General features: G+C 48.9%; 1 pseudogene; it reads left to right on the top strand.

Moving 5' to 3' along the window:
* Positions 1 to 26161, top strand: part of LOC134432720 (zinc finger protein 850-like) — a 359084-nt pseudogene that overhangs the window by 107547 nt on the left and 225376 nt on the right.

Here is a 26161-nt window from a genome sequence, read left to right as displayed (position 1 = left end):
ACAGTTCCTACAGCCCCTGAGGGATCAACCCCAGGGCCCAAGGGGGCCCCAGCACCCAGGGCACGGCTCTGCCACAAGCACCTGGCAGAGGCATTGCCCTCCTCGGCAGGGAGAGCCCACCCAAACAGCCCCTGGCAAGGAACCAGGGCTCCAGCTGCAGGGCACAAGGACACTGCAAGCACAGACAGCAGCACCCTCAGGACCAGCAAGTCCACCCCTTGATGGACATGGATTGGCAGGGCTGTCACAGCTCCCATCACACCAGGGACCCTCCACACTGGAGCCCTTGAGCACATTCAGGTTGGGACTGCATTGAGAGGAGGCATTTCCTGATGGACACAGGGGTCTCTAAATCCACTCTAAATCTTAGACCTAAGGGGGGGGAAATGCTCAAAATATGTTTAATTAGTGAGGGGATAAGTGGGAAAGATGTATGGTTTTATCCAATCACTGTTAGGAGATCTGGGGGATGGGTTTGAAATGCGTGAATTTTTATTTGCTCCTAATTGCTATCATTATTTACTGGGAAGGGATTTGATCGCTAAACTCGTAACACAAATTAATGTTATGAAAAGGGATACAGAGGCCCGTTCTGTTGTACCTTTGTTTCAAATGTCTGACGAGGCCTATCTGAAGTGAACCCAGAAGTGTTGGCAGCCCCAGGAAAATAGGGAAAATTAGATATGGAGCCTCTCCAAAGTACTCTGAAGCAACCAGGACAAGTGGCGTCTAAAAGCAACACCCTGTCACAGGGCAGGGAAGGAAGGGGAATCAGACACAGAACAGGTCACCGCCCCATGCTCAGCTCAACCTGCGCAGCTGTGGGTGCTTGTGAGAGCCTGGCATTGAAATGCCCTGAGCAGGAAGGCTTCAACATCTTCTGCTGACACCATGGCACCTAACAGGGGGGCAAAACCAATTCTCACTGCTTCAGCAACCACTGGAGCAGATATCAAGGCACATTGTACCACAGGAAGCTGGGCTGGCACTGAGCCTGCCCTGGCACTTTGCTGCTGCCAACACCCAGCCAGGACATCGGCTCCTGCCTAAGGAGTGCAAAGCAGCACCACTGGTGGCCAAGGGGCCCATGCCAAGTGTCCCTGAGGCCAGAAAAAGCTGCCAGCACAGCTCAACACGGGGGGACCCCTCAGCCTGGCCTCAAGGGCTCTGAAGCCCCGGAGATTTGCACTTCCCGCCTGCAGCAGGAGGATGGGAGGCCGCCCCTGAGCCTGCCCTGAAGGCAACGCAGCAGCAGCCAGGGCTCCACAGCGGGCCAAGCCCCTGCGCCTGCCCACAGATCCTCGCCTGGAATCCTCTGCAATCCTGGCCACCCTCCTCTGCCACCTCCAGCCACTGGGGCCAAGCCTTGCTGCCACTGCTGCAGCTTCAGCGCTGGCTGGGCCTGCACTGCCACAGCTGCTGGGGAACACCACGGCACAATTCCACTCTGGGGCTCACTGACACCCACACTCTGGGCTGCCTGCCATTGCACTGCTGCAAAATATACCGATTTTGGTTCTTTCAAATCTTATTTTTCTGCTCAGAAAGGTTTCTCTACTCAAAGGTTTGCCTTTGGAAAAGGAATTTTAAAGGTTTTATTTAAGGGCTGCTACACCACTCAATGGAGATGAGTTTAACATCTCAACAGACTGGGAAGAGCCAAAAGACACCCACAGAGATAATGACCAGCAACAAAACATCAACATTGCCCAGCAGCAAACAGCAACCAACAGCTACCCCAGACACTGCCCCCGGCAGAGGTGGAGACACCTGGGCTGGAAAAGGCTGAGAAGGAAATCCAGGAGTGTGGAGACCGAATTCACATCAGAGGGGAAGAAATCCGGGTCCAACAGGAAACCAAATACTAAAAACTTACACAACTTGGAAGCAATGAACATGAAAGCAGTGGATTTAGACTGGTTCCGACTATATAAAGTTTAGGAAAATAGAGTAAAACTCACATGGCATGATTTTCTCTGCACAGCCGGGCTATTTATGAAAGAAATTATTTCTGTTGCACATCCTGGCCAGAACCAAGGAATGCCTTGACTCTCTAACACTAAAGTGGTTCTTGGAGGGTTTCTGTTTTCCCTGCAGTTTCAGTGACAAAATTACAACATGAGAAAAAGTTTTCATAATATTCCCATTTTATATTGTCAGGTAGGTTTTGGAAAGAAGTGTGAGAATCAAGTTTTGGTCTCGGATTTTCCATGTTTGCCTTTATGTTGCGTTTTGCAAAATTGAACAGCTTTAACCGTAACACTTTGAATTTGTAAATAGTTCATACTTTTTAAAAAAAAGCAGATTCTGGGGGGGGCCACATGTGACTCACCAGATGGCTGCCCTGGAAGACAAGCTCCATTCCAGGCAGCCTCCAGAGGAGCTTTAGAAATGCAAATGAACACTGCTGGGCAAAGTGTGGACAATGCCCCTGGGTCTCTTGCCCGGGGCAGGAATTGGGCTGATTCCCTCTGCCCCTCACACCAAGCTCTGCCTGCTTGCACTGATGGAATTTGCACAGCTCGAGGCAGAGCCCAGGGGGAGGATATCTGACCCTGCAACAGAAACCGGTGAAGCTGCAAAGAGAAACAGCAAATTGAGAAAGTTGGGAAAACTTCACTATAAATAACTGGCTTGGAATCATCCCACTGCCCACTCCAACATGCGCTGTCACTGTCTGTGTTATATAGGGTGTATCAGAGCACTGGGGGTGTTTTGCTACCAAAAATTCAGGGAAAACAGTTGGGAATCCAAGTATTTGAGGATTTAATTAGAGAAAAGCAGTCAATTGATGCAGCCCTGGCTGGAGAGAGCAGTCAAAAATAGGGAATAGTTGAACGGCCAGCAGAACAAATCCTACAACACCATGGACCAGGCTCTGGGAACCCGAACCAATTTATATCAGGAGCCATAGAATCCATTTCTCATTTCAATGGCATCATTAGATTACAAGCTGTCCTTGGAATAATAACCAACCAGACAGCTCCAGCTCCTGACCTTCCTGCTGACCAATCCACTGAAATGAGGAACACAACATTTCACCATGGGATGGCATCAGATTACCTTTTAGAAGAAAAAAGAGAAGTTTGTGGAAAATTAAATGACTCCAACTGCTGTGGGCAAATAGATGACAATAAAAAGTGGTGAAACAGATAACAAAGGAAATAAGAAAGCAGCTCCTGTACAGATTCAAATGCGGAAAGGATGTGAGTGGGACACGGTTTCGGGGTTCCCGGAGAGACCATGGGTTAAACGAATGCTGTTTCTCCTCTGATGTGCTACAGCAACTCTCATCATATTACCGTGCTCCACACCTTGAGAGTGCAGCTCATTCAGCAGGTGAGGGAGGGGACAGGGACTTGCAGGTAAGGAAGTAAGGGGCGAAAGCACCAGCTTCAATAAATGTTACTAATTAACATGGACTGCTACTAAAAGTGCCGCAAAATTCTTGAACTTGGAGAAGAACAAAGACTTTACTCAGCCGTGAATATCGGCCGTTATACAAAAGTGGGGGTGCACAATAACGAGGACATGCAGTTGCCGGACCGGGAGGTCTGAACCTTCCAAGCACCTCAGCCAGTGGGCAAAGGGAGAGGGAGATGAAGCCGGGAAAATGAGGATAAAAAGGAGGCGGCGAACTACAACCGTGGCACAGAGCGCACGGCAAATGCCCCACGGCCTCTCCCTCTGCCCCCCAATAAAGTCACTTTTACAGGACTCCTCTGTCTCCTCTGCGCACAGAAACCTCCGGCCACGGCAATTTCCCCGCACAGCCCCGGGCACGGGGCAGCCCCCTCTGTCCCAGCCACAGCAACCGCGCCGAGCCAGCGCTGCTCCGGCTGCGGCTCCTGCCGAGGCAGCGGCCGCAAGGAGACCGCGGGCAGCCGCTCCCGCAGCGCCCTCACGCCAGCGGCAACACGCGCCGGACACGGCACAACGAACCCGCCCGAGCCCCCTGCCGCCCCCGAGGCCCGCAGCCAGCCCCGAGGCCCCGCACAACCCAGCGCGGCTCCCACCTGCGCTGCGGCCGCCTCCGAGCTCCGCCGCCGCCTCACCGCGCTCCGGCCGCTGCCGCCGCTCACGGCACCGCACACACGCTCCGACAATGGCGCCGCTGCCCAGCCACGGCCGCCCGCAGCCCGCCACCGGGGCCCTGCTCCGCCCCGCTCCCACCAATCAGCGCGCCACAACCACGACTGACGGCATCATCGCCCAATCCCAGCCAGGGGCGGGCTCTGCACGCGGCAAAGCCCCGCCCCGCGCTCTCAGGGCCCCCCGGGCTGCGTGAGGGCAGAGCCGGAGCTGAGGAGCAGCCCTGGAACGGGCCCGGGCCCGAGGGGGATTGAGCTGAAAACACAAACAAACTTCTCCGCAGCTCACGCCACGGCTTTCCCGGCATTGTCGCTTTGGTGGCTCCGGCTCAGTGGGAAGCCCTGGAGCCTGACTTCTCCTACCCCTAATTAGGAGCATCAGGGCATCGCTTTGATTTCCCCCAAAAAGAGAAAACCGCCCCAAAGCCCTGTGGATGAGTGGGGAAGGGGAGAGATTTTTGACAGAGAACTCCAAAATCTCAGAGCAGGATAATGAGAAGTAAGTGAAGACCCTTAAATGCAGCTTTCCCCCACGCCTCCCTCCTTCCAGCTGCACCTCCTGCCCCGGCAGTGCCGCAGACAGGGAATGGGGCCGGGCTCAGTTCATGCCCCGGGGCTTCTCCCTCTGCTCAGGGACAGGAGTCGTTCCCCTGCTGCACCCTGGGCTCTCTCCCACCGGAGACTTCTCCAGGAACTTCTCCGGCCCCCTCCAAGTGCTGCAGCGTGGGTCACTGTGCCCCGGGGTCGGTCCTGCCAGGACAGGCTGCTCCAGCGGGGCCCTCTGGCCGCGGGGTCACAGCCTCCTCTCAGGCATCGCCGTGCTCCAGCGTGGCTGCTCCGGGGGCTGCAGGGGGATCTCTGCATCCCCATGGATCTGCAGGGAGATCTTTGCATCCCCGTGGATCTGCAGGGGGATCTCTGCATCCCCATGGATCTGCAGGGGAATCTCTGCATCCCCATGGATCTGTGGGGGGATCTCTGCATCCCCATGGATCTGCAGGGGGATCTCTGCATCCCCATGGATCTGCAGGGGGATCTCTGCATCCGGCACCGCCGTTTTGGGAGGCACCAGGAATAGGCTGAGCTCTGCCTGAAGCTCTTCTCACATTCCCCTCACCCTTCCTAGCACACGGAGGCTTTTACCTCCTCACAGCTCCCCGGGCTGGTTTTGCAGCCTGTTGCCTTCTCACGGCGTGGCGACCTGGTTCTTATTCTGGCAAGGTGGCGCAAAGCCCAGGGTCACTCGGTCCATATGCTCCTGACACCAATGTTGTGGACAGCAAATGGCATTGATTGCTGGGTTACACGGGTTTTTATGGCTTGGGCAGTCAGTGTCATTTCCTTCTGCTCACGTCCGGCTGGGTGCGCCCAGGCACGGAGCAAAGGTCTGACCGCCGGGTGGGGGGTGTCCTGACTGACCGTACAGCCCGAATTCTTCCGCACGCTTGTCCCTGACTCTCCACAGCAGCCCCTCCTCGTGTGGGATCTCTGGGGCTTTTCCTCCCCATTGCATTCCTGAGCCGTGGAGCCGTTCCAAATGGCCTCTTCCATGAGATTCTGTGGCAGGGATTTTTTTCTCCCTGGTCTCTGTCTGCAGCACAGTGCCTGGTGGAGGAAGGACAAGGAGAGGAAGAAACAGGGAGAAGGGAAAAGGAAAAGGCAGGAGGAGAGGAAGGAACAAGAGGGAACAAGGGAGGAAGGAGATGGGAAGGGAACATGGATGGATATAGGACAGAATGAGAGGAAGGAGGGCGGACAAGGAAAAGATGGGATTTGCCTCTGTGAAAAATGCCAATCACTTGTTTTTAAAATTTTTAAAGTTTAATAGTAATAAAATGGTTATAAAAATAGTAACACAATTAGAGTAATAACAATTTGGTCAAATTGAATTTAGACAATATGAGACAATAAAAAGAAAGAATTACGGATGTCCGGGTACCTTTTGTGGCCAGCAGGAGCCCGAAAAAAAACCGCTTTAACAAAGGATTAGCCCTTAAGAACAATAGCCTGTTGCATATTCATACACTTCATACATGATGCATAAATCCCATTCAAATACCGGATTCTGTCTGGTCAGTGTCAACTTCTTCCTTCTAATCCTAACAGCGCCTCCAAGGCGGGAAGAAGTTCGTTTCTTCTGATAAGAACGCAAAAAATTCCCTTTCTCTGAAAGATCTAGGTGTCCTGTGGCTACTATCTCACTGCAAGCCCTTTCTGTTAAACAAAGCATCTTACATAGCATAGTTTCTATTTTTATAACCTAAAACTATATTTAACACATTACTTAAGAAAATTAATACAGCATTATTTTCTAACACAACACTTATAATATTCATTTTAATATTTGTGAAAAAACAATCATAAAATACATGCATTTTTCACAATCCCCACTCTTATTCTTTGTAAATAATTTGGCTTGAGCAATATCTTTTTCTACTTGTATCTTCTGGACTATGCTGGTGAAATAAAATAGGGGATTACACAAGTAAGAAATATAAAAACCGTCGTAACACAAAATGAAAGATCTTAATTTCTTCTAATACATTACGCCACCAGCTAGATTTTAACATTGTTTTCTAATTTTTGGACTGGTACCTGGGTTATTATATGCATATATATTTTTCTTTTTGATTTCTTTTGCTTTTGCTAGAATGACTTTTCTGTGGTCATCAATTTTCAATGATCTGATATATTGAACTTTCCACAAACACCTCCTTCTCTGGCTAATAAATAGTCTAAAGCCAACCTATTCTAATACCCTACAGTTTTCGTTTGGCTTAGCTAGCTTAATATTAACTCTAATGCCTGGGTAGCCTTAATTGCTATCATTTCTATAACTGCTTGGAGTCTTGTAATACAATTCAAGAGATAATTTGGAGTCAATACAGAGTTAGATGGCTGTCCTGGTTTTACCTTTTCGTTTATTATTTGTTTTTTTACCAAATCTTGAACCATATCTTCAAGATTAAATTTAAAACAAATCCATCTCTCTCCTTTTGGACATTCAGTTCTAAATCTATTGCCACTTTTTCTTAAGTTTCTTGTAATCTAATAATTTACTCTATTTTGCCTACAGGTTTTTAATTTGGATGGATTATAACAGTGGCTGTTGACATGGGTGTGTGTAATAAAAGAGGAACTTTGGTTTCTTTCCATGTGATGCTTTCTGTAGCATTTGTGACACAATCTTGCTGATATCCCGAAAGGGAAAAGACAACAAATGAGTGCTGGAAACAGGAATAACAGAGGTCCAGTATGGCTTATACTCCCACCTCCCATGCCTGTGAGGTTGCAACCCACAGCAGGTTTATTTGATCTTCTCAGTGGCAAAATGCAGAGGCCAATCTGGTCTTGCCCTCTATTTTCTTGTCACCTCTTAACTAATTTCTAGGCAAATTGTTTTTGACACTCTTTAACTGTGGTCTCTTACTGTTCCTCAGGTATCTCTCATTCAACAGGCACTAATAATTCCCATCCATAAAACCAAGTTATTACTTTAACAATCTTTTTGCAACAAGAGCATAAATTTTGTGAATTACAATACTAATTACTCTCACAATTTAAGCATTTACTTATAACCCAGATAGCATGTCCAGTATTGGAATGAATCAAATAAAGTTTACTAATGGAAATGGAAATTCTCCTTCTCCCCTGTTCAATTCTCAGGCTAAGGTCAGAATACAAAAGCAGTCTTGATCTTTCTATCTGAAGTTTTCCTCCCCCAAGGAGAGGTTTTATTCAGGCAGTGCTCGAAACCAGTGATATAAACGTTATCTTATTTCTTAATTCAGTGTTATTCTTTGTACATTTCTTGGATCATTTGGGTTTTCCCAAACTATTGCCACTCAGTCCCCATTGGAAAGTCACTTCGATATCACCCAGTTTAAATGTGATAGTCCATTCCTCAGGTTTCTTCACAAGTCTGTTGATTCTGCTGGCATGAATTCACCCTCTGCAACAATGATTCTGATTGTTGCTTCAGTAGTACCTGGAAAGGACTTCTTAATAGCATAGTAAAAAAAGAAAGATAATACTGCATTAACTTTTACTATTCGCTTTTTTTCCAAACTTTCTAGGTTAAGCTAAAAGCTTTCTCCACAGCAGCCTCTTCTTCTATGCAGCTGCGCTAATAGCTGCAGAGGCAAATTCTTGTTTCTGTGAGTTACAGTTAGTTAAATAAGAAAAGCTAGACCAATTTTAACACGAGATGTATCACATCTATTGCTTTTTACTTTTTGGGCAGCATTTAATTGTTTTAGCCTTACAAACCCATTCTTCAGGAAAAAAACCTTCTCTTTAACAGCAAACAAAACACACACAAAAAAACCCCAAAAAACCTTCTTACTTAGGAAAAACAAACTGCTTTGTGGGGTTTGGAGAGTCAGCAATCTGCTTTGATTTTATCTTTTAGTGCTAGCCCCTCTCCCCCCCTCTCCACAGCCTTACTGTCAGTGCTGTTCTTCTCGCCCTTCCCCCGCTGCTGCCCCTTGGCTGCAGGGCCGGAGCAGGGGAGAGCAGCCCCAGGCATGGGGACCCTGGGGGCTGCCTTGGGTCCCCATGCTCTCTCTCTCTCTCTCTCTCTCTCTCTCTCTTCTCTCTCTTTCTCTTTTTCTCTTTCCTTCTCTCTCTCTTCTTCTCTCTCTCAGCTCACTTACTGGGCCGATGCTGCCATCCTGGGCTCGGCACGCCGACAGTCTTGGGAGCCTCCCGGCAGTTCCACCACGGAGCCAGCCCGCTCCTGGCCGCAAACCTGTGTCCTCTGCTGCCAGCACTGCCACGGGTCACCTCCATGGATTGGTCCCTGCCGCAGCCCCCGAGACCCCGCCGATCATAGGGAGCGCTCAGACACCTCCCAACCTTGACAACCCTAAACTTGGCATCCCCAGGTGCTCCTGACATTCTTTTTCTTTCTCTAGGCAACTTATCCTCTTTTCACTTCAAGCAGGGCTCGTTCTTCTAAGGCCTTTCTGGACCTCAGTGTGGCATTGAATAACCTCCTAACAAGCATGTGTTAAGATACTTCTCTGCCTTTCATGCAAAAAACCTTCATTCACACTTCTGCTCTCTTCTAGCACCAAGATGTCATCACTTCACATTCTAACATCTCAGAGTTTCTCAACTACCTCTCTACTTCAACTTCTCTCTTTGTTCTCTCTCAATTGTAACCCTTATGGGGTCGATATCTAATCTTCCCCTATTTTTTTCTCCAGCCCAAACTTCTTTGTTGATATTTTTTTTCTTCATCGCCTTGGCCTAATTTCAAAACTCTAGCTGTCATTTTCCCGTTTTCTGATATAACTCTTACTCTTAATTGCACTTGTAAGACTCTTCCCAATAAATTGCTACCTGCCCCTGTTATGAACAAAAATTCAGTTGATTTTTTTCTGTGAGAAAAAGGTTACCACTACTGCTGGGCTGCTGCCTGTGTTATGGTAATTATGGGTCGTTGTTGTTAATAGTTGTTTTTGTATCGGTAAAAGCCCTGGCTGGGGCGAGTTAATGGCTCTTCTCTCAGACAGTGAAGGGTGCGGTACCTCCCGAACAGTGAAGAGAAAAGACTTTGGAGGGGAGGGATATGCAAAATAACTCTAAGGACCAGCATGCTGTGTGGGACCCCCTACTCCAAACGTGCAGGAAGAACCCCAAAAACAACGAAGGGATCATTACGCCCTAAAGGCTCCCACGAGGACCTGATCCCCAGCTCTGCCCTTAGTGGACAGAGCTGTGCATATCCTCCTCTTCTGAGTTGCCCTGGGAGAGACGACGGGAGACTGCAGCCCTGCCGAGCTGCCCAATCCTGAGCTGATCACTTATAATAAAGGCATTAAAAAGAAGAAGAAGGCTCTTGGCCCCGTTTATTTCACCCCTGGGACCAATAACACATCTCCCATCTAAATTTTAGTTTCTTCCTTCAATTACCCCATCTTTAATGACTGGAAATGTAAAACTTTCTATTTTTACCCCTGTTACTTTCACTATATGTTTGCTTACACTATAACTTTTTGGAACATTTAACAGGCAGGTTCTCTCTGCCCCTGTGTCTATTACAAATTCCAATTCTTCTTCTTGGGGACCCACTTTTTAAAGTTATCACAGGCTCCAGATGGTATTTGTCCCCCCGAAAAAATTAGAGCCTATTGTTATGAACAAAAATTCAGTTAATATTTTTTTTGTGAGAAAAAGTTACAAAGAGGCAGCCAGATCATTGGCCCTGCCCAAGTTCTGAGCGTTTTGTTATTGTAATCACGGGTCGTTGTCGTTAATGGTTGTTTTTGTATTAGTAAAAGCCCTGGCTGGGGCGAGTTAATGGCCCTTCTCCTGGGTGGGGACCTTCCCGAGGCTAAGTTGTACCTTTCTCAGAATAGTGAAGACACCTGAGAGGGTGGGGGGGGTTATGCGAAGTGACTCCCAAGACCAGAATGCTTTGTGGGACCCCCGACTCCAAACCCACGGAGAAACCCCAAAAACAACGAGCCACCTAAGAGTTGAGAGACTGGAGTGATGTCTGGATGTGAGGAGCAGAGCGCTAGGCCTGCAGAGATGCAGGAAACCTTCATCGTTCCTCACCCTGTCTTCGAGATCCCCCGGGCCAGGTTTGGGAGGGAGCGAGACCCGGACCGAAGCACCATCTGACGGGGACATCACGCCCTAAAGGCTCCCACGAGGACCGGATTCCCCCAGCCCTGCCCCTGGTGGACAGAGCTGTGCATATCCTCCTCCTCTGAGTCGCCCTGGGAGACGACGGGACGCTGCAGACCTGCCGAGCCGCCCAATCCTGAGCTGATCACTTTTAATAAAGGCATTAAAAAGGAGAAGAAGTCTCCTGGCCCTGTTTATTTCAGCTGGGGGCTCTCGTCCGGAATAGCCACGCCGCAAGAGGACTCAGGACTGGCCATCTTGGATCTTCAGAGGACAGCTGGCTACCAGGACCAAGAGGGATCAGCTCAGGACAGCGACGCAGAGGAGCACTGGAGCACTGGACTGGTGAGAAATCCGGTGGTGGGAGTGGGAGACGAACTGAAAAATCAGGCAGTTGTTTTTCCTGACTGAGGGAGTCAGGCACGACCCGAATTCTTGGACGAGGCTTCGTGTGTTCAAGTCCCGATAGATGTAAGACGTGATGTTGGGAAGTTGGGCAATCAAGAGATTGGGCAGTTGTTTCAGTATAAAGTCCTGAGCATCAGGCAGAAATTTGAAGTTCAGTGGAGGAGGCTGTAGCTCCTCAAACAAGGTTTTTTGAAATTCCCGGTCAGTAGAGGCACCTTCGGGATTTTTTATTGAGACCTGAAAAATGGGATGTTGTAATAGTAAAAAGACCGGCAAGAGACTGAGAGATATACCTCCCAGTAGTCCCTTAGGAGAACTGTTAGTAAAATGGGATTCTATAGAGGCCATGGAGGGATTAGATAAAGTGAAAATGATCCATTATTGTATGGAAGCGTGGTCAGAATTAGAGTTTCAAGGAGGATGGCCTTGGTGTGGGACAAAGGATAAGTGGATGTGCCAACAATTAAATAATTATCTGACAGCTCAAAGAGATACTGATCCTGAGCAATTATTGTATGTGGCTTGCTGGTTAAAGAGCGCTGTTGGGGATGAAGTGGTGCGAATTTGTAAGGTACAGAGGAAGAAAGAGGGGAATGAAGGAGGGGATGATAGAACTAGTAAAAGATGGGACCCCCTGGATTATTTGCCTCCTTCTGCCCCTCCACCTTATAATCCTCTTCTTCAAGCACCTCAAATGGCAGGTCCGGTTCCTCCCCCGGCTGCCATCTCATTACCACCTGCTCAAATTCCTCCTTCTACCTCTTCAGCTTCAGCTATGATAAACCCAGTATCTCCTCCAGTTCCTTCTGCACCACCACAAGTGCCTACTCCACTTGCTGCATTCTCCACCCCTTCTCCAGCTCCGCTTAATATCTACTCAGGCTCTTCTCCCCCTCCTATTGCTGTCCCTTTACCTCCTTCTACCTGGGACACAAATGCCTCCTCACCCGATAAACAGCTATCAGCAAATACACCTGCTGATGGGCAGAGAGTTCAGGGTAACCCAGAGAACCCTCAAAGTAGTTTGGCATCTGAAGATGGGCCTTACTGTAGCACCAGATCCAAGCCCTCCAAGGCAGAGAGACTCTTTCCCCTCAGAGAGGTTCCTATGGGAGGAGTAGCGGGAGGTGTTGGCTTTGTGAATGTTCCCCTAACTGCTTCTGAGGTGAGAGGACGCAAGAAAGAGTTGGGGCATTTAGTTGAGGACCCAGTGGGCATAGCCAACCAAGTGGATCAATTTCTAGGTCCAAATATCTACACTTGGGGGGAGATGAATTCCATCCTGAGTATATTATTTTCCCCAGAAGAGGTCCAGATGATAAGGGCGGCTGGCATAAGAATATGGGAGAAAGATAACAGTCCAGGACCCAGGTGCCAACAGGTGAACAGAAATTGCCACTAACGGTTCCCAGCTGGAACCCTAACCAGGAAGAGGGGAGGAAGGCCATGAGGGAATATAGGTCTTTGATAATACGGGGGATCAAAGAGTCAGTTCCCAAAGGAACTAACACCCAATTGGCATTTGAGGGTACACAAGAGAAGGATGAAGCTCCTGCTGCCTGGCTTAACCGCCTAAGGCGAAGCTTTCAGTTGTACTCTAGAATAGACTCAGACAGCCCAGAAGGTCAAATGCTGCTAAAAGTCCAATTTGTTACCAAATCTTGGCCTGATATAAGGAGAAAACTGGAAAAGATGGAAGATTGGCAAGAGAAGGACATAAATGAGTTATTAAGAGAGGCATTGAAGGTGTATTTAAGGAGGGAGGAAGATAAAACAAAGGCCAAGGCTAAGATCACGGTTGCTGTAGCTAGAGAAAGTGCAGGGTGGGCGGGTCCACCACCAGGAGGAGGCAAGGATAAGTCAGTACTGTCAGGTACAAGAGGGATGGAGACACCTCAAGGCCCTTTGAGAGAGCGACATTGCTCTTACTGTGGAAAGGCAGGACACGTCAGGAGGTTTTGTAGAAAGCTCAGTCTCGATGCGGCATTAGCCAGGGAACAAGATAATTTAGGGAAGATCCTTAAAGGTGACGATTAGAGGGTCAGGGGCTTTACACTATAGGGGACCCGATGGAACATCTAGAAGAGCCCTTGGTAAACTTTGAAGTGGGACCCTTAAATGAAGAATTAGAATTTTTGAGTAGATACAGGAGCAGATAAGTCCTGTCTCAACAAAGTACTAAGAAGTATAGTATAGTATAGTATAGTATAGTATAGTATAGTATAGTATAGTATAGTATAGTATAGTACAGTATAGTATAGTGAAAAACATCTGAAGTTAGACAAAAACAGCTAGGTAGAAAGGATATCCAATAGCACCAAAACTGCCAGTAATACTTAACTTGTAATAAGTGATGTGAAAGTAAAAGGTACCTTATTGTTGTCTTGTTGTGTGCGTGAGAGTGAGTCACAAAGTCAGCCTCAACTTCCCGGGCACGTGGGAAGGGGGCAGTGGAAGTGTGTGTATGTGTGACCTGCAAACCAGGCTTGTGTCCCCCAGGTGGGTGGGGGCTGTGGCCAAAGAGTGTGTGTGACCTGCAAACCAGACTAGTGCTCCTCAGGTGTGTGAGGGAGCCGTAGCTGCGAGAGCGTGAGTGACATGCAGACAGCCTCACAGGTGAATGTGCACCAGAGGCAACCAGAGCCAGGGCCCTTCCAAGAGGCCCAGGGATACTGAGACCTGTGGGCCAACCCCAAGGTGAGGGGAGCCACAGTGATTTTCTAGCAATAATGATCCAGTTTGGGTCTTGAGGGTGTGAAGGAATGTGTGAGAATGAATATAGACAAATTAGAATAGAGCTAATGTAGATTGTGCATTATAAGTTTTACCACATCTCCTTAGAGGGAAGTGTATTGTGTAGAAGAATGGTGTAAGAAAAAAAAATTAAGTGTAAGGGGTTGAAAGAAGTATTTAAGCTGTAAGTGAAAGTAAGAAACAGAAGCAAGAGATAAATAGATAAGATCTTGAAAAATAGAACAGAAAACCAGTGAATTAAATACACAGAAAAATAGGGGAATAAAAATACTTTGGGAGTTAAGTTAGCTGAGAAATACAACTCCTTGCAAAATACAGAGTATGTAGAAGTTGATGAGAGAAACATGCAAGCTATGGAAAAAGAGAAATTAACCAATAAATTAAACAGAGAAACTGAGTTTTGATAAAATCATTAAATTGCAGACCACTAATGTCTGTGTTTGAAAGCCCGTTTCAGGTACTCTTCATTACTAACTCGACGGTGCAGACCAAAAGGAAAAGGTTGGACTCACATCACTCTCACCCCCTGGCATTGGACCAGGATTCAACACCAGTTTTTTTTCCCTCTGGCATTCTGGCATTGGACCGGACTGCACCCCATTCTCCCTCTGGCACTGGACTGGACTCCACCCCTTTGTCCTTCTGGCATTGGGCCAGAGTCCCAGTTTTTCCCTCTGGCATTGGACCAGAGTCCACATCACTCTCACCCCCCGGCGCTGGACAAGATTCATCTGCTTCACAAGTTAATTCACCTGAGTATATTGTGATTTAAAGCTGACTCTCAGAAGGAAGAGTCAAAAAGACTGAACTGTGTGGAAAAAAATATTGGTATCAGAGTTCTAATATTGCTTAAAATGTTTTAAGACTGTTCCGTGTAAACTATGTTGGTAAATAGTTTAAGACTGTAAATAAGTAATTCTGGTTAAGTTCCCCAATTTATTTCTAAAGACTCCAGGTTAATCCTCTACAGAACACTCCCCTGGGGGAAGCCAAAATTGGTAGGGAACAGAACAAGAGAGGTTTAACCAGAGAAATGGGTAGAAGGGACTCTAAAGAGCTTGGAAGCTTTTCCTCAGTAAAATTCCCCAAGAGGCAAGGCCGGGTGGGCAGGCTGTGCAAGATGACCCATACCGGACTCTTGGGAAGGGTGGTACTGATGGCTCTGATTGCTGGTGGTGCTCTGGGGAGCCCAGCTGAGCCGTGCAATGAATGCTACCAACCCCTCTGTGAGGAGGAAGAAGTGAGCTCCTGGTCGAGAGTCCACATCAGTTCTAACCCTGATTGTGTTAACCTCTCCCAATTGGTCCTTTATCAGAAAAATAAGAGAGTGTATTGGAGAGCATACAATACTGCCACTTTTAGGCAGCCACTCCTAGCAGAGTGCCCTGTAGGGGAAGCCTGGTTGTGCTTTGAATATGATGCGGCTGAAGTAAGCTCAGCAGATCTAGTAAAAAGCAAAAGAATGGTGAAAATGGTAAGAAAAATTGTTTGTTGCAAGTATTTATATGAGTGTACTGGAAAAGAGATAAACCCCTTTTGGAACACATTTCAGGGAAGCCTTAAACCCCTAGATTTGATCTTGTCTGGCAGCTGCACCGCTAGAGTGATAAAACCAATTTTCTTATTACCCAAAGAAACTGGATCAAGTTTGGGAGTTCCTATATATAATGATTTGGGAGAAATTAAACAGAACAAGCAAAGTGGAATAGAAATTGAGAAAATCCAAAATTGTAAAAGCCAAATTCAGATCCCAATATCTATGTTAAACAAAGTTATCCGGCTCCAGGCAGTATTAAAAATAAAGAATTCAATTATTAGGAACATTTCAAACAAAATAAAAAGGTTAGCATGTGTAAATAATGAAGATCAAACTCCTACACTTGATCCCAGTGGGTGGGAGAACCTAAAGATTTTCAAAAAGGATGTATGGGAAAAGGTAGTTTTTCTCACTGTTTGTATACTTGGAGGATTGCTCTTTTTACTATGCCTGTTTATCTGTTTTAGTAAAATAGTACTGGCTGTGCAGACCAACCTGAAGAAACCAAGGAAAGTAACAAGGTTAAGTAACCATGATTACCAAAGTGCACAAGAGATTTATAGTAGATTCAAAACAAAAAAATTGTGAGTTGATGCAAGCTTAGAATTTAAGCTCGATCAAAGAAAGAGGGGGGACTGTTATGAACAAAAATTCGGTTAATATTTTTTTCTGGGAGAAAAAGTTACCACTACTGCTGGGCTGCTGCCTTTGTTATTGTAATCATGGATCGTTGTCATTAATGGTTGTTTTTGTATTAGTAAAAGCCCTGGCTGGGGCGAGGTAATGGCCCTTCTCCTGGGTGGGGACCTTGCCCGAAGCTAAGTTTTACCTTTCTCAGAATAGGGAAGACACCTGAGAAGGTGGGGGGGGTTATGCAAAGTGACTCCCAAGACCAGAATGCTTTGTGGGACCCCCATCTCCAAACTCATGGACAAACCCCAAAAACAACGAGCCACCTAAGAGTTGAGAGACTGGAGTGATGTCTGGACGTGAGGAGCCGAGTGCTGAGCCTGCAGAGATGCGGAACACCTTCGGAGCCTCTCGCCCTGACCAGAGAGTTGACCCCGGCGGTGAGACCAAGCTGACGGAGTGGGAGGGGCACCATCTAACGGAATCAGCAGATCCTAAAGGCTCCCAAGAGGATCTGATCCCCAGCTCTGCCCCTGGTGGACAGAGCTGTGCATATCCTCCTCCTCTGAGGCGCCTTGGGAGAGACGACGGACGCTGCAGACCCGTCGAGCTGCCCAATCCTGAGCTGATCACTATTAATGAAGGCATTTAAAAGGAGAAGAAGTCTCCTGGCCCTTGTTTATTTCAATGTATGTGGGATACTTTTTAAAGAAAGGAATGAGGTACTTGCACCAGATAGCAGCCACAGGACACCTAAATCTTTCAGAGAAAGAGAATTTACTGCTCTCTTATCAGAAGAAACGAACTTCTTCCCGCCTTGCTCAGCCATGAAGACGCCGCTGAGGATTAGGAGGCAGAAGTTGACACTGACCAGACAGAATCCTTTGTTTGAATGGAATTTATGCATCATGTATGAGGTGTATGAATATGCAACAGGCTATTGCTTTTAAGGGTTAATCCTCTGTTAATGGGTGTCCTTTTTCAGGCTTATTTCGCTCAGAAAAGGTACCCGGTCCTCCGGTCCTCCGTACCTTTCTTCTTATTGTCTCGTATTACCCTAATCTCAATTGTTCAAATTTTTATTACTCTAATTATATTACTATTTTTACGACAATTTTATTACTATTAAACTTTAAATGATATTTTTAAAGTGATGGGCCTTTTTCACAATGGAGGCATGGAAGGAAAACTGGATTTAAGGGTTTTAACTTAGTTCTCATTATTCTGGTCGGCGATTTGGGAGTTTTCTGTCAGAAATCGCTCCCTTCTCCCACTCATCCACAGAGCTTTGGGCAGATTTCCTTTTCTTGCGGTAAAATAAAGCGGTGCACTAATGCGCCTAATTAGGGTAGGAAAACTGAGAGCTTTCCTCGGAGCCGGAGCCACCGGAGCCGCAGTGCCGGGAAAGCCGTGGCGGGAGGTGCGGAGAAGTTTGTGTTTTCAGCTCATTCCCCTCGGGCCTGGGCCCGTTCCAGGGCTGCTCCTCAGCTCCGGCTCTGCCCTCACGCAGCCCGGGGGGCCCTGAGAGCGCGGGGTGTGGCTGTGCCGCGTGCAGAGCCCGCCCCTAGCTAGGATTGGGCGATGGTGCCGTCAGTCGTGGTTGTGGCGCGCTGATTGGTGGGAGCGGGGCGGAGCCGGGCTCCGGTGGCGGGCTGAGGGCGGCCGTGCCTGGGCAGCAGCGCCATTGTTGGAGCATGTGTGCGGGCCTGTGAGCGGCGGCGGCGGCTGGAGCGCGGTGAGGCGGCGGCGGAGCTCGGAGGCGGCCGCAGCGCAGGTGGGAGCCGTGCTGGGTTGTGCGAGGTCTCACGGCTGGCTGCGGGCCTCGGGGGCGGCAGGGGGCTCGGGCGGGTTCGTTGTGCCGTGTCCTGCGCGTATTGCCACTGGCGTGAGGGCGCTGCGGGAGCGGCTGCCCGCGGTCTCCTTGCGGCCGCTGCCTCGGCAGGAGCCACTGCCGGAGCAGTGCTGGCTCAGCCCGGTTGCTGTGGCTGGGACAGAGGGGGCTGCCCCATGCCCGGGGCTGTGCGGGGAAATTGCCGTGGCCGGAGGTTTCTGTGCGCAGAGGAGACAGAGGAGTCCTGTAAAAGTGACTTTATTGCTGAGCAGAGGGAGAGGCCGTGGGGCATTTTCCTGCGCTCTCTGCCATTATTCTAGTTTGCAGCCTCCTTTTTATCCTCATTTTCCCGGCCTCATCTCCCTCTCCCTTTGCCCCCTGGCTGAGATACTCGGAAGGTTCAGACCTCCCGATCCGCCAACTGCATGTCCTCGTTAATGTGCACCCCCACTTTTGTATAACAGCCGATATTCACGGCTCTGTTAAATCCTTGTTCTTCTGGAAGTTCAGGAATTTAGCTGGTCTTCCTGTGAGCAGCAGTCCATGTTAATTAGTAACATTTATTGAAGCTGGTGATTTCGTCCCTTACTTCCTTATCTACAAGTCCCTGGCCCCTCACTCAGCTGCTGAATGAGCTGCACTCTCAAGGTGTGGAGCATGGTAAAAAGATGAGAGTTGCAGTAGCACATCAGAGGAGAAACAGCATTCGTTTAACCCATGGTCTGCCAGGGAGCCACAAAACCGTGTCCCATTCCCATCCTTTTCACGTTTGCACCAATACATGAGCTTCTTTCTTGTTTCCGTTGTTGTTTTGTTTTTCACCACGTTTCCTTTGTCATCTGTTTGCCAACAGCAGTTTGAGACATTTAATTTTCCACAAACCCTTATTTTTCTGCTAAAAGATGATCTAATCTCATCCCATGGTTAAGTGTTGTGTTCCTCATTTCAGTGGGTTGGTCAGCAGGAAGGTCAGGAGCTGCAGATGTTTGGTTGGTGATTATTGCAAGGACAGCTTGTAATCTAATGATGCCATTTAAATGAGAAATGGGTTCTGTGACTCCTGATATGAATTGGTTCGAGTTCCCAGGGGCTGGTCCATGGTGTTGTAGGATTTGTTCTGCTGGCCATTCATCTTTTCCCTGTTTTTGGCCGCTCTGTCCAGCCAGGGCTGCATCAATTGACTGCTTTTCTCTAATTAAATCATCAAATCCTTGGATTCCCAACTGATTTCCCTGAATTTATGGTAGTAAAAAATCCCCAGTGCTCTAATATATCCTACATAACACAGACAGTGACAGCACATGTTGGAGTGGGCAGAGGGATGATTCCCTCCATTTGTTTATAGTGAAGTTTTCCCAACATTTTCCATTTCCTGTTTCCCTTTGCAGCTTCACCCGTTTGTGTTGCAGGATCAGATATCCTCCCCCTGGGCTCTGCCTTGAGCTGTGCAAATTCCATCAGTGCAAGCAGGCAGAGCTTGGGGTGAGGGGCAGAGGGAATCAGCCCAATTCCTGCCCCAGGCAAGAGACCCAGGTGCATTGTCCACACTTTGCCCAGCAGTGTTCCTTTGCATTTCTAAAGCTCCTCTGGAGGCTGCCTGGAATGAAGCTTCTCTTCCTGCTGCTGGGCAATGTTGATGTTTTGTTGCTGGTCGTTATCTCTGTGGGTATCTTTTGTGCTGTTCCCAGTCTGTTCAGGTGTTAAACTCATCTCCATTGAGTGGTGTAACACCCCTTAAATAAAAGCTTTAAAATTCCTTTCCCCAAGGCAAAGACAAACCAAGCCTGAGCAGAGAAAGAAGATGTAAAAGAACCAAACTCGGTACATTTTGCAGCAGTGCAATGGCAGACAGCCCAGAGTGTGGGTGTCATTGAGGCCCAGAGTGGAATTGTGCCGTGGTGTTCCCCAGCAGCTGTGGCAGTGCGGGCCCAGCCAGCGCTGAAGCTGCAGCAGTGGCAGCAAGGCTTGGCCCCAGGGGCTGGAGATGGCAGAGGAGGGTGGCCAGGATTGCAGAGGATTCCAGGCGAGGATCTGTGGGCAGGCGCAGGGGCTTGGCCCGCTGTGGAGCCCTGGCTGCTGCTGCGTTGCCTTCAGGGCAGGCTCAGGGGCGGCCTCCCATCCTCCTGCTGCGGGCGGGAAGTGCAAATCTCCGGGGCTTCAGAGCCCTTGAGGCCAGGCTGAGGGGTCCCCCCCGTGTTGAGCTGTGCTGGCGGCTGTTTCTGGCCTCAGGGACACTTGGCATGGGCCCCTTGGCCACCAGTGGTGCTGCTTTGCACTCCTTGGGCAGGAGCCGATGTCCTGGCTGGGTGTTGGCAACAGCAAAGTGCCAGGGCAGGCTCTGTGCCAGCCCAGCTTCCTGTGGGAGAATATCCCTTGATATCTGCTCCAGTGGTTGCTGAAGCAGTGAGAATTGGTTTTGCCCCCCTGTTAGGTGCCATGGTGTCAGCAGAAGATGTTGAAGCCTTCCTGCTCAGGGCATTTCAGTGCCAGGCTCTCACAAGCACCCACAGCTCCGTGGGTTGAGCTGAGCATGGGGCGGTGACCTGCGCTGTGTCTGATTCCCCTTCCTTAATAACAGCCTGTCTTGTAGCTCCTTTCCATTCTGCTGCCCTTGCAGAGCCATCCACAAACACATTTTCTCCCTCAGGCCAGGGAATGTCCCATCATCAATCTGTCCCAGCCTGGGTCTGGAGCTCCGTCCCTTGAGTGCAGTCCTGGGTTCCTTTCCAGCCCCTCTCCAGACTGTTCAAACAGGAGGCTGGGTTAAACCCTTGCCCTGTCCTCAATTCTAAATCCTCCTGTGCCATTGAACAAGTTTCATACTGTAATAACCAAGCCCTGCTCGGTATTTAGAAGCTCTTTTGGTTGTCAGACCTTTAAATTGATGCCAGACTTGAACTATAGGAGATCCTATATAGGGTTAAATATTTTAGCACAAGAATTCCTTTGGCAAGACCCTGCTTAATATCCACCTGTAATTCAAATTCTTTTTCCCTGCCTGGAAGGCTCAGGCCAGCCGCCTCAGTTAATCTTCATTTTAACACTTGAAAATTCTGTGTTTCCTCCTCCTGTCCATCCATCCAGTTTGTTGACTGGCAGGATGGTAGTGTTGTAGAGAGACATCCTTGGCTCCAAAAGCCCTGCCTTTAACAGGGACTCAATACAGGGCTGTGAGCCCTTCCTTCCCTCTCATGGAACAGGGTATTCCTTGTCCTGGTTGCTTTACAGTAATTTGTAAAGGCTCCATATCTAATTTTCCCTCTTTCCCTGGGGCTGCCCACACTTTGAGGTTCACATCAGCATGGGCCTTGTCACATTTTGGCACAAAAGTAGAATAGAACTAGCTTCCGTATCCCTTTTACAGTATTAAAATCCAGCTCTGAAATTCCTTCCTAGTTACTTACAATCACAGGAGGAAGAAAAAGCAATTCATTTATTTCTGACCTATCCCCCACAGCTTCTAATAGTGGTTGAACAAATCATACCTGCTCATCTTTCCCACTCATTCCCCTAAAAATTAAAACATTCCTTTGCTATTGTCCCCCTTCAGGCTAAGATTTAGAGTGGATTTAGAGGCCCCTGTGTCCATCAGGAAATGCCTCCTCTCAATGCACACCCACCTGAATGTTCTCAAGGGCTGCAGTGTGGAGGGTCCCTGGTGTGATGGGAGCTGTGACAGCCCTGCCCATCCATGTCCATCAAGGGATGGACTTGCTGGTCCTGAGGGTGCTGCTGTCTGTGGTGCGCATCCCTCCCATGGGAACCTCTCTGAACGGGAATAGAGCAATCCCTTCATCTAACTCTTTCACTATTATCCCTTCTATAGACTTTCTCCCGTGTTTTGAGAAAGAATTTGGAGAGGGCTGTCTTTTAACTGAGCTCCTAGTGTTTCAATAAGGTGCTTCCCCTAGAGAGACAGAGTTTCCTTGAACAGCTGGAGCTGTGGTTACCAAGGGGACGCAACTCAGAGCAGGACGGGGTCAGGGGAGGATATCCCGCCGAGGCTCGGTGGGAGTGTGGGCAGGGTCTGCTGCCGGAATCGCCAGAGGGGGATCTTCCCATGGCGCCCGAGGCGGAGCATGGGTAGCCCCCACATGGCTGATGGCGGCGGATCCGGCAGCTGCCGGCAGAGCAAAGGCAGGTGGGAGAGCCCGGCAGCAGCGGCGATGCCCAGTGCAGGTTGCACGGGCAGGGCAGCTGGGGATGGGATGGCTGGGACCCCCCCGTGGGTGCGGTGGGCGCGGTGACCTCAGAGCAGGCGGCAGGACAGAGCAACTCCCATCTTCCCCAGCATGGCCAGCAGAGCAGCCGCGGGCCAGGCAGTGGGAGCAGGGCACACAAATTGAGCGACAGCGCCGGGGCAGGTGGAGCTGCCCTGGGCAGTGAGGCCGCACCTGGGATGGAAACCGGGGCAGGCGGAGCTGAGGCGGGCAGCGAGCCGGGACCCGGGACAGGCCCCTGGGCTGCGAACGGAGGGGGCAAGACCTGCAGAGGATCCCACTCTCTTTTAGATTTTTCCTCTTGTTTCCTTCCCTTTCATTTCCCCTTTTATTTTTCTCGGAGGTTACTCATACTTTAAAGATTTTTATTCTTCTATAATCCTCTGTCTAACATATTGCATATTCTCTTCTAGGTAAATGTTTTTTTTACAAATAAATCCTGAGCCTATGAAATCTAAACTTCTGCTTGGATACATTGAAATGGTCGATGAGCTAACTCATGACCTCCTAATGTTGTTTTTCTCATCACCTTTTTATTTAACCTTTGGCAAATTAAGTGTCTTTTATTTACTTGCTTTGCTACTCCAAAAATCCCAGTGCGCCCATAGTTCCATAAAAAATGACCGCACAAAGCTTGAGTACCCCAGTGGGTTTTGTGGTGCATAACTTCTAATATTTTCCTAGTAAGCACATTTTATTAGGTAATTGTCTTCCATCAAGAAGTTTCCATGTCCCTGATTTATCTTGTTCACTTCCTATCTTGTTTAATTCTTTTTTCTCTTTTTTTAATTCTTTTTTCTTTTAAGAGAGTTTTTATTCAAATAACTGCCATAAAAAACAGGCTGTCCTAACTACCCCAACGAACTACCAGTGCTAACTACCATAACTAACTACCACTGCTAACTAGCATAACTAACTAGTTGTCCTGACTACTGTAACAGAAAGCTGTCCTCAAGTGCTTCATCTCCTCCGCTGCTCCCTCAGTTGCTTTGCTGCAGTGATCAGAGGGGTCAGGCTGGAGAGAGGCTTGGCTGATGATAAAAATGGGTGCTGCCCAAAGGATACAAAGGAAAGAAATGAACTGTTACTTTCCAGAGTCAAGTTCCTCACAGGCTCTGTTGCAACAGGACAAAGGGAAATGCTTTCAAACTCAGGAGAGGGAAGCAGGCTCAGATTAGATCTAAGGAAGAATTTTTTAACCAGGAGAGTGGGGAAACACTGACAGAAGGTGCCCAGAGATGTGGGAGGTGCCTCCTCCCTGGAAACATCCAAGCTCAGGTCAGGCAGGGCTCTGGGCCCCCTGAGCTGCTCGAAGATGTCCCTGCTCGCTGTGGGGCACCAGGCCCAGATGAGCTCCAAAGGAGCCTGCCAAGCCACAGCAGGCGAGGATTCTGCTTGCTCTGCGTGTGGAACGCAGCCAGACTGGAGACTGTCGGAGGGGGCCCCACAAGAAAACCCCTCCCTGGCGCTGCTGCTTCCCCTGCAGCCCCTGGCCCTCAGCTGCAGCAGCTCCTGGGCAGCCCAGCGCCGCTCCTCGTCCGGCTCCAGGCTGCACTCGAGGCAGTCCCGCAGCAGAGCCGACAGGCGCCGGGGCTCCTGCAGCTGCGGGGTCCCGTTCTGCCGGATCAGAGCGCGAGCCTGCAGGGAAAGCAAACTCAGCGCTCTGCCAGCTCCCTTCACACCCACACGGGCTCACATCCACCCCGGGGCCTCAGCCCCAGCTCCAGGGGCACTTTCCTCCCTGCCACAGATGCTGCTCAGAGCTCATTTTGCTATGCCAGCCAAAAAACCCAAACCCTGGGGCTGCCACAGCCACCGCAACATCCAAATGATCTCGCCTTGAGAGCCAGTTTCATTGGCTGACTCTGTCAGTAGGAACCTCCATCAGAAATAGCCCATTTTGCTTCTCCAAATGGGGACACCAGCTTTACAGGCCATTTTCCAGAGTCAGTGTGGTCTGCCTGTGTTATTTCAGAGGATTCTTACATCAAGTGCATCTCTGCAGTCCCACTGACACTCAGGTAAATGCATTCCTGATGCCCCATCCCAGACACTGCCAGGCAAGAAACAGGAGGTTTGTGATGCTGAAAGCTCAGGCTTGGTGACACAGAGAAAGTAGCTTGGACTAGGAAAGAAATATGTTAGACTATGGGGATGTTAAACAATCATCTTCAGATTTTAGACAAATTTCCCTGTGAGAAGAATCAGGGTGGAGATCAACTTGCAAAATGGCTTTTAGAAACTCCTGCAGAAAGCTTGTTTTTGGGACTGGGATTTGCGGGTGGTTTGGGGTTTTCTTGCAAGGTAACATTAGACCTGATGCTCTTGCTTCACATTTCCAGGTCATTCCCACAGCCAGATGAGCTGCAAGAACATAAATCCCAAAGCAAATTGTTGCTGGAGACTGAGGAATATTCTCCTGTGTGGAGGCTGGAGTCCTCTGGGAATTCCCTTCCCATGTACAGAAATCTCCAGCTGCAGCTCCCAGTGCAGGGTCCCCCTGTGCTCACAGGCCTCTGCAGCCACTGCAGAATTTGCCTCTTACCATGGCCGCCATTTCCCTGAAGTAAGGAGGTTCTCCTTCCACCATCCCGATGGTCACAATGCCAAAGGCCCAATGTCCACCTTGGGGCCATAAGGAGATCTGGTCACAACTTCTGGGGCCATCCAGTGAGCAGTGCCCACCATGGAGCTGCGCTGGTCCTGCTCAGGCCTGAGCTGAGCACAGAGGCCAAAATCAGCTGAGGACAGAAACAAACCCTGTCAAAGGCAGCTGGAATGAGGAAACCAAGCACCAAGATTCCCCACGCCCAGTCTGAGAGTGCAGTAGTGAAGTCAGCTGGAAAAGCCCTCAGGGCTGTAGCCAAGGAAAGATGGAACTGGACCCTTCAAGAAACCCTCAGCTTTCATGCAGTGGCATTTACTGATTCCCTTGGAGCTTTAGATTCCCACTGCTGCCCCTCTGGCAGGGCCATAGGCAGAGCAAAGGCACTGCTGGCACCCTGCTCCTCTGCTGAGCTCTCTGCAGGGGCAGCCGTTCTCAGCTGGCACCCGGGGCCGGGCAGTGCCCCCAGCAGCCCGTGTGGGGCTCTGGCCCTCCCTGGGAAGCAGCCCCACACCCGCAGCCCGGGAGCGCCGTGCCTGGCCAGGAACACCCACCCAGCCTGACAGAGCCGTCTGTGCCCAGGAGGATGTTGGAGCTCTTCAGATCCCTGTGGATCACCCGCTTGGAATGGAGGAAATCCAGGCCCTGCAGACACTGAGAGAGAACAATGTGATAAAGAGGTGTGATTCATGCTGATAAAATTGAAACAGTAATCAATATTGACACAGTAATTAATATTTGGAAATTATAAAACAGATAAAAGTTGTAATGCTGTCGACGGAAGGGAACCAGGACATCATTTTGATCATCACAGGCTCAATTTTATTGATCAGTACGGCGGGTTAAATACAGTTAATAATGAGCTTCATACATATTGCAAAAGTTGAGCTCAGGATTGGTCAGCTTACATATCAGCACCTACGCCTACTTCTACATTCCTATGGTTCTACTTTTGATACTTTCTACATATTCTTAGGATATATTCAGGACTAATCTCAACTCCCTATCCTCATGTTGCAGCAAGGTCACTGCTGACTTTTCCTTTCAGCTTGCTGACTGCTGACTTTTCTCCTTCAGTTTAATCAGTGGCATTATATCAGTGTGGCCTTTCTCAGCTAACCAATTATTAATAATGCTCTCCACATTTCCCCCGTTTTCTTCTTGTGCAAGGAGATTAGTTTGCCATGTTTTTGCTATTGTACGGCTGACCATGTTTTGGATACAGTTAAAGATACAAGGCAAAATAAGCAAAAACAGTAAAATTACACCCAGCAATCCTATAGCATAGATCACAAGGTTCCTCAGCCACGGTCCAAGTCCTAAGCCTTTAAGCCATTCGTCAATTCCTAAACCGTCTTCTTCCTTAAGTTTGTGAAGTCCCTGTTGTAACTCTTTTATCTTAGTGTGAATGGACACTGAATGATCAGACAGATTCATGCAACACAT

This window comes from Melospiza melodia (assembly GCF_035770615.1).
Source record: "Melospiza melodia melodia isolate bMelMel2 chromosome 7 unlocalized genomic scaffold, bMelMel2.pri SUPER_7_unloc_1, whole genome shotgun sequence".
Taxonomy (NCBI): domain Eukaryota; kingdom Metazoa; phylum Chordata; class Aves; order Passeriformes; family Passerellidae; genus Melospiza; species Melospiza melodia.
Note: the sequence above shows the minus strand (reverse complement) of the source record. Positions and strands in the feature narration are given on the sequence as shown.